Raw genomic sequence first — 14690 nt, forward strand, 5'->3', positions numbered from 1 at the left:
TCATCTGGCTTAAAATGCGTAGTTCCTTCAATTGATTTTCATATGTTGTGTACTCAAAGCTCTTCACCATCTTGGTTGCTCTATTCTGAACACTCTCTAGATTATCAATGCCCTTCTTAAACTGTGGGCTCGTGAACTTAGCAAAATACTCTAGATGAAGTCTGATGAGGGCAGAGGACAGTGGGACTATTATCACCTCCCTATTGCTGTACGGTAGAGTATATGGGGTATTCCAGGAGGACTAGCACCCCTGGTGTGAAAGCTTGCTGAGCCCTTTCCAGGGCTGCTCATCTGCCTTTGGTGTGTACCTTGCACTTAACTCTCACCTATGGCTCCAAGAAGCTGTAGCATGCATAGTGGCCAAACCATCTTGGCAGATGGGTTAAACCAGGTTGAGAGTAACAGGCCTCAAACTCATTGGTGAGTTAGGGGAGTGTCTACTCCCAGGCATTTGAAGCCTTCCTCTGGTAGAATGGGTGGATGAGAACAATTGTTTCAACAGCTGAAGCAGTCACTGGAGGGCTTAGAGCTTGGTCAGACATTGAAGATGTCAAAGTCATTCACTGCAACCCAGGCAATATCCAATCATCTTGACTTTTGTCTTACCACTGGACTTCAGTGACTCTAGAAGAGAGAGTGAGGCTGAGGACTTTGTGCAATTCTGCCTCACTTAAATCTAATTCACATACAAGTCAAGACATCACCTGTTGATGTCATTGATTCTCTTCAAAAATGGACAAACAACAATTATTGTAAGGTGACATGATGGATAGAGTACAGGGCCCAGAGTGAAGAAGACCTGAGTTCAAATCTGGTCTAAGACACTTACTAGCTGTGCAACCCTGGACAAGTCAGTTAGCCTCATTTGCCTCAGTTTCCTCATATGTAAAATGAGCTGGAGAAGGAAATGGCAACTCCTCCATCATCTTTGCCAAGAAAACCCCAAATGGGGTCATGAAAAGTCAGACACAACTGAACAATGACAACAACAATAATATCCCTTTTAATGCAGCCCAATATCACATTAACTTTTCTGACTGCCATATTTCACTATTGACTTATGGGGCTTGTGGTCCTTGAAAACTCTTTGACTTTTTAATTTTAGATCAACTATGTTAGGTCAACTAATTTAGACTAGCTATGTCTATCCATGTCTTTTTCATCTTACACTTGTGAAGTTGATTTTTTGTTCCCCATGCAAGACATTTAGCCTTATTGAATTTCATCTTATTGGATTTAGCCTAGTGTTTTAGCCAGTCAAGATTTGTTGTTCATTGTATAAACTATCCCACCCAGCTTTGTGTCATCTGCAAATCTTATGAACATATAATCTATACTTTTATCCAAGTCATTAATAAAAATGTTAAAAAACACGAAGTCACATACACACAGATCCCTAGGGTACTCCACTGGAGACTTCCTGCCATGTTGATATCGAACCTTTAATGACTTCTCAAAATGTAGAATGCATATCAAATGATGCTGAGATTTTCTCTCCTCCATCACAAACTCTAGGAATTATCTCTCTTCAAGGTTGTCAACACTTCTGCTGCAATCAGATCCATAATAGGAATCCCTTATTGTTTTCTCCATCATTGGAAGATTGAAATTATTTCTAAGGCAAATCAAGAAGTAATTAGTTTCTCTGCTTTTGAAAGAAAGAGAACTCCAGCAGATATTTGGATAACTGAAGTTTCCCATCAATACCATATCAAGCCTCTGTCTCATGCTTGTGATCTCTTTCCTAAACTTCTCAAGCAATTGCCACTTTCTGCCAGGGTAGACTATAATATACTCCAGACACTTCTGTTTTCTTTCTCCCTGCCCTTGGCTTTCACCCCAATAATCTCCAGCATGAAAGAGCTATCTCCTTTTTTCTATTTTTATCCACAGTCATTTGCTCATAGTAAGTACTTAATAAATACTTTCTCATCCAATCATTCATTAATTAATATACAATGTTATTCCTGTGTCACTCCTTCCCTCCCTCTTTACCTATCCTGTTTCTTTTGAATAAGGTTCATACATATTCCAGTGATGGGTTTCATCTCTCCAAGTCTCATTGATACTTATGAGTTTAATAAATTCTACCTTTTTTATGAAAAGGGAGAACTTTTATTTCCCCTTACAGGATAACATCCTAGATTTATTAGTATATACAGGATGGTGAGAACGCTTCCATTTGAAATATACCTAATCTAATAACTGGGACCAAAAATATGGGGCACTTGCTACTTGGGGGAAAGATACATTAAAGTAATCAAATCACAAAGTAAAAGGTGCCTTGTGAAACACATATTCAAATACATACATTTAGACCTGGAAAGGACCTTCGTGGCTAATTTTAATTTAATTCACTCCCGGTTCCCTCAGCTTTACAGATGAGGCAACTGAGGCTCAGAGAAGTTAGGTAACTTGCCTCTGGTCACACAGGTATTAAATGTCAGAACTAGCATTGGAACCCATGTTCCCTGGCTCCAAATCCAGAACTATTTACATTGTACCATATTGCATCCCAAGATAATAAAGTGATTTGTCTATTCTGTTACCATCTGTTAGCAAGATGAATCTCCTTTCTCTATTTGGAGAATTTTGTGTCTAACTTTTACTGGTGTCTAAAATCAGGGAACTCATTTTCTTTGATGAAAGTGGGAACACACACAAAAATTCTCATACCCCAGTTCCTGCTTTGTGCAACTTCCATATTGATCCACATTTCTCACATCCCCCATAGCACCTTCACAGCAATTTTACAATTTCAATATCCAATTTTACACTGAGTACATTTTCAATGGGGCGTCTCCTAATTGCCTCTGGGAAGGTTTCCTGTAGCAGACAGATTTTTATTCATCTGTTATGGAATCCTATTTCTCTCATAGAATATGTCCTTCTGACCTTGTTTCTTTGACCTTTTCCTTAATTATTAAAACTTTCATTTGATTTTTTTTCAATCCACAAATATTTATTTTTCCTCTTCTACCTCCTCTGCCCCCAACTTGGAAGAAAACTCCAAACCTTTTGCAACATAGATGCTTAGTCAAACACAAATAAATCTGCATATTGGTCATGTCAAAAAAATATGTCTCATTCAGTTTCTTGAGTCTATCATCACCCTATTGGCATTCTTCATCATTGGTCCTTTGGAATCATGGTTGATCATTGGATTGTTCAGAGTTCTTAAGTCTTTCAAAGTTGCTTGTATTGACAATGTTGTTGTTATTCTATAAATTCTTCTCTTGATTCTTCTCACTTCACTCTTCATCAGTTCATCCAACCCTACAGGTTCCTCCAGAAGAGTCTTTTTCATCATTTCTTATAGTGCAATAATATTCCATTATATTCATATACCGTAACTTGTTCATCTTTTTGGACATCCATTTAGTTTCCAGTTCTTTGCCACCATAAAAAGAGCTGCTATAAATATTTTTGTATGTATAAGTTGGAAGATATCCATCCATTTAACTGCAACTACCTTTTGTATTCTGACTTTGGTTAACATGAAAATGTCAACACTGATATGCTTCAGTTCTTTCAATAATACATCAATTTATTGGGTACTGCATTCAAAATGGTACTGACTTCACTTGATGGCACTGATTTTGAGCAACCTGAAATGTGATGTGCACCCTGAACTCTTTACCTGAAATTTTACTTTGTTCTTCTCATGGAGGCAGACATAACTTGTCTTTCCTTTAAACAGACTAGCATTTATGAGACTTCTAAAGGATAATATTAAAAAATCCCCAACTACAAGGTGATCATTTAGACCTGCCCTCCAGCAGGAGAAATCATTGCTAAATCTAAACAATAATATTTCATGGGCCATCCAGGCAACTTTCCCTTCAAACAGTAAATATTTTAGCATCACCCTGTTGGGAAGCTTTTGATTCAAAACAAGACTGTAGGATTGAGCACCAGTTCTTGCCTGGATTCCACACATGCCTGGGGAATAACATTGCTTATTCATTATTCAACATGTAAAATTTTGTTGATACTTTTGCATTAGAGGAGTAGAAAACTAACTCAAAACAGTTGCAATTTGAGAGTTACCCAAAGGCTATATAGAAGAGAGCAAGTGAAGATGTTGGAATGAAAAAATATTTGGATTTCATTGCATCCTCTAGCTAAGCAGATATTTATTTACATGCACAGTTTAGCTTTCAAAGCTCCACTTTTAAGTTGAACCAAGAAAAATTTTTTTAACCCCACTATACCTGGATTGTATCAATCTGCTTGGAAATGGACCTCCACTGATGGAATTCAGCTGGAACAGAAGCTGTTCAGCTTGTCCACAACCTGATTGTGTTGAGGGCAGCTCTTGAATCACTCTTGTCAATAAGACCTGTCATCCTTGCCTTATAATAGAAATTACAAAAATCAATGAGTCACACTTTGCCTGCTTGGCAAGCAGCACGAAAGATTTGTAAGTCTGTGACAAGAAATAATATAGAATTGTTCCCATCTCTCCCTACCCATCTCCTCCCCCGCCCACTGCTTCACCCCTTCATTTTTTTCAGGTGGAAGTAACAAACCTTAGAGATGTGAAATCACTTTCAAGGGAGGCAGAAAGGTGAAAGAGAGATAGAATAGAAAAGGGAGAAGTCACAAGAAAAACATGGAATAAGGACTCAGGTGAAAGTTATTAAATATTAGTTCCGCAAGAAGGTAAATTAGAGGCATGGACACTGGGAGGTTTTTGGTCAATTAATAGAACTGGATTCACCAGGTAAGACTGGTTGCTAGTCCTTTCGCTCTCGCTATCCTAATGCATTCCTTCACCTGGAAATATAAGGAGTAGGGGGATTTTGGTAGGGCCTCAGGATTTCTAGTTCTTGAATATAGGGAGGGCATTGACTTTGTTACTGACTGAGACTTTTCAGTACTGCCTTGGAGGTGATTTGCATGGACCAATGAGGCCTTGGCCTGATAAAATAGAAGGCAGTTGAAAGGATTTTTACACTTCAAGACTAGAGCTAGGCTGGGCCCAGGGCATCTAGGTGGTGCAGTGAATAGAGTCCTGGACCCCGAGTCAGAAAGACTCTTCATAGAGACTATCAAATCTAGTCTCAGACACTTACTAGCTGTGTGACCTTGGGCAAGCCACTTAACCCTGTTTGCCTCAGTTTCCTCATCTGTAAAATGAACTGCAGAAGGAAATGGCAAACCATTCTAAGATCTTTGCCAAGAAAACCCCAAATGGGGTTGGGAAGAGTGAGACACGACTGAAATGACTTAACAACAATATAGTCCCTGAGACTATGTCCTAAAAGATCTGAGTTTCTTCCCCTATAGGATTAGAGAAAAATCCATATCTATATCCCCATTATCATCTATATCATCATCAATATCTATCTATCTATCTATCTATCTATGTATCTATCTATCTATGTATCTATCTATCTATGTATCTATCTATGTATCTATGTATCTATCTATCTATCTATATCATCACCATCTTTATCTGTATCATCATCTATCTACTGAAATTGAGTGGAAGACCAGTAGATGACAGCAGAGAGCAGCACAAACACCCAAAGAAAACAGCCCAGCTGTGGAGAACTAGCAGAGGACAGAGCAAAGGAGAGAGCATCTGAGTAAGGATGTTCAACTCAACCCAACAACTTAGAATTTAGTGAGCTAACCTCAGAGCCCTGTCTCTGAGGGGGACATGATGTGTGACAGGGACACAGACCTGCCTGTGTACATTCCCTACATTGACACCCTCTCCTATGATGTGTTGCCTGGCCATGCATGGTACTTTTACTACCAGTGTTACAGGAATCTGTGTGCAAGGCTGCCCCTGTGTGTATAGGGAAGTTGGTAGGAGAGATTTCCTTATCATCCTTTTTTGCTATGCATTTAATTAAATTTATTTTGCTGTGAACAAGTGTAGTTCTCTGGGTGGTTTGATAAAAAGATCAGGGGAGGCATGTGAGCTGTGGTTTTGAGTAGAGGATGACCTAATGCACCTTGAATTTAGGGTAGCTATTCAGTCTATCACATTAGTGAAGGGGCCTTCAGCAACATAATTATTTGTCTGTGGGCCAGTTTTCATCCTAGGTCACAGATTGATCAGGCTCTGATTATTCCTTTTTGTGCCAATACCATCTGGAACCCACACATGAACCCTATTCCACTGGGTATATGGAATAAATAACATAACCATCATGGCTCAACAGAATCCCTGCTTCTAATGAGCAGACAATATAGGGGTATAATCCTTGAGGAATTGAATCCTATTAAAACCTGCTCTCAATGTGCCTAGAGTTTCAAGCTCAGAAGTGTGCCTAACAAATTCTGAGGGATACAGCAGAAGTATATAGTAGTGGGAGGTGCTCCTTACTTGGTTTTTATAGCAATTACTTACCTGGGCAATGAATTAGATAAATGGAGCTGCCGTGCTACTAAAGTAATCCTCAGGGAAAAAAAAAAAAAAACAAGTTTCATGCTGGCTACCATTTGTTTTTCTTTGGGATAAAAGAGTTAAAATTGCTGACATAGAAATAATGAGAAACTTCCTAAGAAATGACTGTGCCATCTTAGATTTGCTGATAGATAAGGAGAGGAAAGCTGTGTATGGTCTGATGTGAACCTTAGATTTTGGGAAAGTAGATTTCAAATTGTTTAATGAAAGTCAAGTCAGGTCAAGTCAATAGTCATTTTTAAGTGCCTGATATTTGCCAGGCCCTGTGCTAAGTGCTGGAGATAAAAAGACAGGCAGAGTCCTTGCCTTCAAGCAGCTTGCAATGTAATAAGACAGGGGTGGGGGTGGTCTGAGGTGGGGGAAGGGACAACATGCAAACAACTATGTACAAACAAGACAGAAACAAGATAAAATGGAGGTAATGTCAGAGCAAAAACACTAACATTAAAGAAGACTGGAAAAGCCTTTTAGAAAACAGGATTTTAGCTGAGGCTTGAAGGAAGCGGGGGAAGATAAGAGGCAGAGGTGAGGGAAAAAAAATTTGGTACCATGACCTAATATTCTACAAGGGAAGTAGCTCATGAGGGTTGATAAGCACTCAACAAGATCACTGTGACGTGAACACAAAGAATACTGATGAGAAGGAATTCACTTAAAAAGACTGGTGTGGGTACAGAAGGAACTCATCAACTAATTTCGATTTGATAAAAGACATATTCAGAGTAACGAATTATGAACATGAAAGGACAGTTTAAAAGAGTAGCATCAGGAGTGCTAAATCTCAGATTGGCAACGAATGCCAAATAAATAAACAAATAGGGTATTTCTGGCTAAGTTGGGGCAAGAGAAAGTCAAAGACATGATCGGACCACTGGATAGAAGCGAATAAGACACTCAGCAGGGAGGAGATGGAACTATTTAATTTTCATTTTTCTCCCCTTTTATCTACCAAGGAGAATGATCTTTGGATTGGGAAGGATAGAACAAATATGGTTGAAGGGCGTAGAAATCAAAATAAAAAAGAAGGTGGTAAGTGAGCAGATAGCTGTTCTCAAGGAATTCCTGCATTCAGCAAGCGTTTATTAAGTGCCTACTCTGCACAAATTGTGGCAAGGGCAAAGACAAAACTGAAAGTTTGTTCTGTTTGGCATTTAAAGCTCTTGACAGTCTGACCCCCTTTCTACCCTTCCAGTCTTTTCATACTATCTATGTACTATACAGTCTACCTATATTGTCCTTGGTGCTCGGCACATAAAATGGTACGTGTCTCCAGGCCTTTGTACTGAAAAAATGATTAATAAAAAAATCGATTGGCTTATTGATTCACATTTTCACAAATGAAGTGAGTCATAGAGATATTTAGTTATTTATGTGAGACCACACAGGAATAGAACCTTGATTTCTTGTGCTGAAACAAGGATGGAATGGAGAATTATGGAGAATTTGTGAATAAAAAGATAATCAACAAACATTTTTGTGAGGTACCTGCCATGTACTAGGCACTTGGTTAGACACTGAGAATACAAATAAAAGGAATGAGACAATTCCTGCTCTCAAGGAACTTATCTGTGTAAGCATACACAGTAAATATATACAGAATAAATGTGATGAGAATATATGTAAAATAGTTAAACGTATTGGGGAGGGGGAACAGTAAGAGCTGAAGGGATCAAGAAAGGCCTCATGCAAAAGACAGCTCATGAAGGCCATCCTCGAAGGCCACACTCATAAAGGAACGATGAAGAGATTCTACGAAGTGGAGATGAGGGAACAACGCATTCCAGGCACTGGGAATAGCCAGTGGAGGTAGTACCATGGGAGGAATTAGGTGAAGACCAGTTTGGCTGGATTGAAGACTGCAAGAGAGAGACATTGGGAAAATAGATTGTGTGGAGCTTTAAAAACTAAACAAGAATTTATACTTTATCCTAGATCAGGGATTCTCAACTTTTTTGTGTCATAGATTCTCTTCTCAGAATAATGCTTTTAACTGCATAAAACAAAACACATAGGATTACAAAGGAAACCAATTATATGGAAGTGTAATTATCAAAACATGCAATATATATTATATACATATGTTCGTGTATATGAGCATACATATAAACATGTATGCATGTGCATACACATATATGTATATGTGCAGATATGAGGCAACTAGGTGCTATAGTGAATAGAGAACTATGTTATACACCATTTTTTAATTTTATTTTTTTGCTTTTTTTTTTTGGTGAGGCAACTGGGGCTAAGTGACTCAGCCCAGCTAAGTGTCAAGTGTCTGAGGCCAGATTTGAACTCAGGTTATATACCATTATTATTACACTCATTTCATAGATGAAGAATTTGAGATGGAGGGAGATAATAATAATAATAATAATAATAATAATAATAATGATGATGATGATGATTATAATAATAATGGCCAACATTTATATAACACTTATAATGTGCCAGGCACCATACTAAGTACTTTACAAATGTTATTATATCATTTGAACCTTAGCAGAACCTTAAAAGGTAGGTGCTATTATTATCTCCATTTCACAAATGAGGAAGCTGAGGCAAACAAAGATTTAAGTGAATTGCCTAGGGTCACATAGCTAGTAAGCATCTGAGGCAGGATTTGAACTTGAGTTGAATAACTCAACTACAGTCATACGCCTGGTAAGTGTCAGTGGTAGGTTTTGAACTCGGCTCTCTTGGCTTCAGGTACAGTGTAAGTTCCATTACCCCACCTTACTTCTCAACACTGTGTAGTTGCTTTCTGTGGCCCGCCTCCCCGCAGGGTCTCCTTCTGTGGTCAACACACGCCGGCTGATTGCTCGAATTCTCTGTTCGCAGGTTGTCAGGGCATTCTGTGTGCAGCAAAGTTTGATTGTGTGGGGATATTAAATTCCTGTGCAGTTAGCACTCTATCAAACAACAAATGAGAGTGTCGGAGGAAGCTTTCTAAGGCCCTGTGTTATTATATTGAATGATAAACTACTTGCAAGTGATTAAACTGCCTCTACAGGCACAGGCCCTCTCTTCTGCTGCTCTTTACGTAATGCTATTTATCTTTGTATTCCTGTTTTTACCAAAGAAAAACTGCACACATATGGTATTGTTGCAGAGCAACTCTACCAGGGAAAAGTGCTGCATGATGTAGCGGGAAGCAGACCGGGCTTAAAGCCAAACCATCAGAGTCCTGCCTGTTCCTGCTTCCTAGTTGAGTGACCTTGAGTGAGTGATGACCTCTCTGAACCCCAAATTCCTCATCTATAAAATGGAGATAATAATACTTAACTACTTAATTCAGAGGATGATTGAATATCAGAGAAGCGATTGCCAATGAACAAATTTTGTGCTCATAGAGTTCTTTGTAATTCAATCAATCAATAAACATTTAAGTGTCTACTAAACCCCAATAGCTTCTCACTGCCTCCGGGAGCAAATACGAATTGCTCTCTTTGGCATTCAAAGTCCTTCGTAATCTAGTCCCCTCCTATTTTCCAGTCTTTCTCCATCTTACTTACTCCCCAACACATATTCTTTGATCCAGAGACACTGGCCTCCTGACTGTTCCATGAACAAGACATTCCGTCTCTTGTCTAGCCATGTTCCCGTGACTGGAACCCTCTCCTTGCTCAGCTCCAACTACTGACTTCCCTGGCTTCCTTAAGTTCCAACTAAAATCCCACTGTCTACAGGAAGCCTTCCCTAACCTCTTTTAGTTCATTTGCCTTCCCTCTTTTAATTATTTCATTTTTATCCTATATATAGTTCACTTTGCACGTATTTGTTTGCATGTTGTCTCAACCATTAGATCGTAAACTCCTTGAGGGCAGGGACTGCTTTTTGCCTCTTTTTTTATCCCTAGCACTTGGTACAGTGTCTGGCACATAGTGGTCACTTAATAAATGTTTATCAATTGATTATTAATTATGGGTTGAAATTATGAGTGGCACCTAATAAAATATTTTCCTGTATATTTTCAGGGTCATACAGAACTGAATTAAGCCTATGGTCCTAGTCACTTAAAGAACTGGGCAGGTGTAAATATATCCAACCACTTGATTTTGCTGGATATTGAGATATATTTTCAGTTCACTTGTTTTTCAGTCATGTGTGACTCTTTGTGACCCCATGTAGGGTTTTCTTGGCAAAGATACTGGAGTGGCTTGACATTTCCTTTTCCAGCTCATTTTACAGATGAGGAAACTGAGGCAAATAAGGTTAAATGACTTGTCCAGGGTCACACAGCTGTTAATGTCTGAGGCCAGATTTGAACTCTTGAAGATGAATCTTCCTGACTCCAGGCTCAGAACTCTATCCACTGTGCCCCCTGGTTGCCCTCAATTGAGATCCCAATTGAGATAAATAGCTCTGATTTTCCAGCTGTATTTAAGCTTTTATTATTAAAGGGAAAAGGCATAACAGTTCAAGGCATATAGTTATAACCTTGGATGCAGATGGAGTCGTTTCATTTCTCCTTTGTCTCAGGATATTTTGAGTTTTTAGGTCTCCATCTGAAAAATGGGCATAATGATGTTTTCTACTTATTTCAGAGGGGACTGCTCTTTGAGAATGCTTCTTATTAGCGTAGGTGATATACTTGGCCCCATAGTAACTTGGCCTCAGAAATGTTTATTTCATCACAATCCACTATTTGATTGGCCAAGACTCTAGCATCAAATGATGGTTGATATTTCCAGAGAGGAGTTGTTAGAAGCCCCCAAATTGTAGTGATTTAGGTGAGCTGAATTTCACAGTTAAGAATATGGGGGGGGGGCAAAGCTCAGTTATTTCCACCAAGTATACTCATAGAGGAATGATAGCTTCTGTGTATCTGAGCTGTTATTTTAATAATTTTCACCATCCAGAGGAGATGGAAAAGATGCATTGACTGTTGTAGCTAATGTCCTATGGTACTACTTTCAGAGGTGACATATATTCTGATTACCTCTTAGCTTTTTTATGACTTAGGTTTGGTTTAGAAAATTGTTCCTGAAAAATATGTTCATGTCATCACAGTGAGTACTAAGTTCAGAGAGAACAGCAGTGTTTTGTGTGGTCCAGAAGAGGTTAGAAAATGTCCAGAGCTTTGTTGCTGGTGGATATGCATAATGAATCAAGGCTTGTAGCTCAGGAGTATTACATCAACTTTTGTTTTTGCCCTGATTTCATTTTCAATCCAAGCAACTCTTCAGAGTGAGGTGAACTTAGCCTCAAGGTCCATATAATTTCTGTAGGCTTATTTCGGTGTGGGATCAGTGAGTCATAGGCATCAAATCAAGGATATAATAGAAATTATAAAGTATTTCCTAACCTTAAGTTGGAGAGTTGTCTAAGGTAATGGACCTCAAGTCAACACCAGACAAAGGACAATAAAAAGAACAGATTTAATTTTAGCCTTTAATCTTTAGCCTTAGATTTTTAATCTGTGGGCATTCTGCTGACTTTTTTGGCTACTCAGTGCACTAATAGGATTCAGCCAGTAGTGGTCAGGGAGAGGTTATCTAGACATTGCACTACAGTAAATGAGAGTTGAAGACTACAGATGGCTCTAGACACCTAGGCTAATGGAAAGAGTTTGCTTACCATGTGACTAGTGAAGACTAGGGAGAGACGATAAGAAAGAGATAACAGATATGATGCCCAATAGAGTAGAGAGGTAGCATTTATCAGGGACCTTCGGTGAAAAGTACATGACATCTAGCATGGCAGTGAAGGAGCATTAGGGGATTTGAGCTGCCCTGCTCATGCATGGGCCCACATACTTGTAGCAATACATGTGTCCTTTACAAGTAAGCCCTGGCCATATGGGGTCCTGATGTATGATGTCCATATGTATGCTTTGGCCACACATGATGTTGACATGAGTGGCATAGCCATATGATGAGGGTCCTGACATATGTATCCTCTACACATATTCCTCGGCCATAGAAGTTACTGGTATGTGCCTCTTTATACATGTTTCTTGGTCATATCCCACTATCCTTTAAAATCTAAAAACTCATATACCCTCTGTGTGCTCTCTTTCTCATTGGTGGCATGTCAGTTTGTGAGAGAGTGTTCCTCATGTGTGCATGGGAAGATTTTTATTTAATTAAATGCCTTGCATTTTGAACTAACATATTCTTTGGCTGGTGTCCTTTTGCTGACTGGTAAAGACAGACCTATCATTGGGGTGCTTGACCTATGAATCTGAATACATCAGCCTGGAGTAAATTATCTGGGAAACCACATTTTGGTGGATGACATAAAGATATCCAGTATTTCTGAGCAAGGAGAAGCTAAATGTGTGTCTTGCTTGACTTGTTCAATGAAAGAATCAATAAGCATTTATTAAGAGTCTGTAAATGCCAGTTACTGTGCTGGGTGCTAAGGATACAAATGCAAAGAATGAAACAATCCTTACTGTCAAGCAGCATATAGTCTGACAGGAATTTACACTCTTATATTATTGCCAAGGTTTAGCTTTGTGCCTGACTCAGAATTCCATGAATCAAAAGGAGGAACCCCAGGGACAGAAGAGTCCATCTTTTACTAGAAGCCTTCTCTAAGCCCTCTTAATTATAGTGATTTGTTTCTCTTATTTTCTATTTATCCTATATATGGCTTGCTTTGAATATATTTTTTGCATGTTGACTCCCTCATTCGATGATAAGCTCTTTGAGGTCAGGGACTGTCTTTTACCTCTTTTTGTATCCCTAGTACTTAGCACAGTGCATGGACCATAGTAGGCACTTAATAAATGTTGATTGATTGATTAAGTGGTCTAACATAGCTGGGAAGATTAGGAAACAGACTCTGTGGGGTCCTCTTTTCCCAGAACTTGTTGTCAAAATAAAGCAAATATTTATACATGAGATCTCAAACCAAACAAGTGAAGCTGGTGGGTATTACTTTGGATTATGACATTCTCATTAGAAGAGAGATGTTTTCTATTCACTTGGTAGGACGGGAAAAAATGACCCTTTTCCCATAATACAGATGAAAATTGAGAAATGAGATTGCTTAGTGAGGTAGTGTAATGTACAGTGGATTTGAATCATGTTGGCCATTTGCTTTATGTGTAATCTTAGGCAAGTTGTTTAACCTTTCTAGGTTTCAGTTTCCTGCTCTGTCAAGTGGGCCACATAACCTTTATGAGCCCTTGTAACTTCAAATCTATGATTCTTGGAATTAGTCCCCTTTACTCTTGATATTTGGGAAAAAGCAGCAAAGTTACCCCTTCCTTCCTTTTTTGACTTATTTTAGAAATTTGTCTTTTTTTTCTGAGATCAGGACTATTTTGTATCATGTACTAAGGCCATGGAAATCTGAAATTTATTCAAAAAGCTTGATTTAATTAGTCCTAGAAATCTGAATTAAAATCACCTACCGTATGTCTTCTGGAATCACACCAATTCTCAGTAGACATTGATTGTCACTTGGTGCCCCAGGCATTTTGGTAAGAGTATTGCCTAGAACAGAGGTTCCCCAACTTATTTGGCCTGCCACCCTTTTAAAAATTATTCAGTGACTCCCTGGAAATCTACTTTCTTTAACCCTTCAACTTTTTTTAAAAATTTGCATCATTTAAAAAATATAAAATTAAAAAAATGACATCTTAAAAACTTAATAATTTATTGTAAAATTTGTGTTTTTTTCTTTGAAATTTTGATAATGCAATGTTGCATCATGTAACCATATAGTATCTCATTGTAAATAAATCATTACATGCACATATTCCTGCTGATGCATGCTGGACTTTCTGACAATGTGCATGCTACATGCTCGCCTGCCAATACTTGCTTGTTAAGACCTGTCAGCGGACTTGACCACTGATGAATAATAACTTGTATTTTGTGTGTTTATTTGGAAAATAATGTAATCACTATGACATTAACTCTGTTATACAACAGATGAAATATCTATGAATGGTTTTTCAAAATTTTCTTCCCTTCTCTTCTTTCCTTATGCTTCCACCGCCCCCTTATTTTTACTCAATGCCTCCCAATTGCAACAGACGCTACTACCTCACCCCCTCCCCCATCTTTCCAATGCCCCTTAGGGGGTGGTATTGCCCACTTTAGGAACCTCTGGAGAGTTTATATCTGAAGCTTTTGTAAAGGAGGAAGAAAGGATTCATTGTTTATTTGTTTTTGCATAATACCTATATTCTTCCTCATTCTTTCTGCTCCTCCTTAAATGGGTAAAGCCCTATAGTCCTTTTCGAGGTTTTAGTCTTGGTTTTTTCCAACTGAAATGAGAATACAGTTCTTTGTACCACCTGGTATAT

The sequence above is a fragment of the Vombatus ursinus genome, unplaced genomic scaffold, assembly GCF_900497805.2.
Source record: "Vombatus ursinus unplaced genomic scaffold, bare-nosed wombat genome assembly UNPS02014787.1, whole genome shotgun sequence".
NCBI lineage: Eukaryota > Metazoa > Chordata > Mammalia > Diprotodontia > Vombatidae > Vombatus > Vombatus ursinus.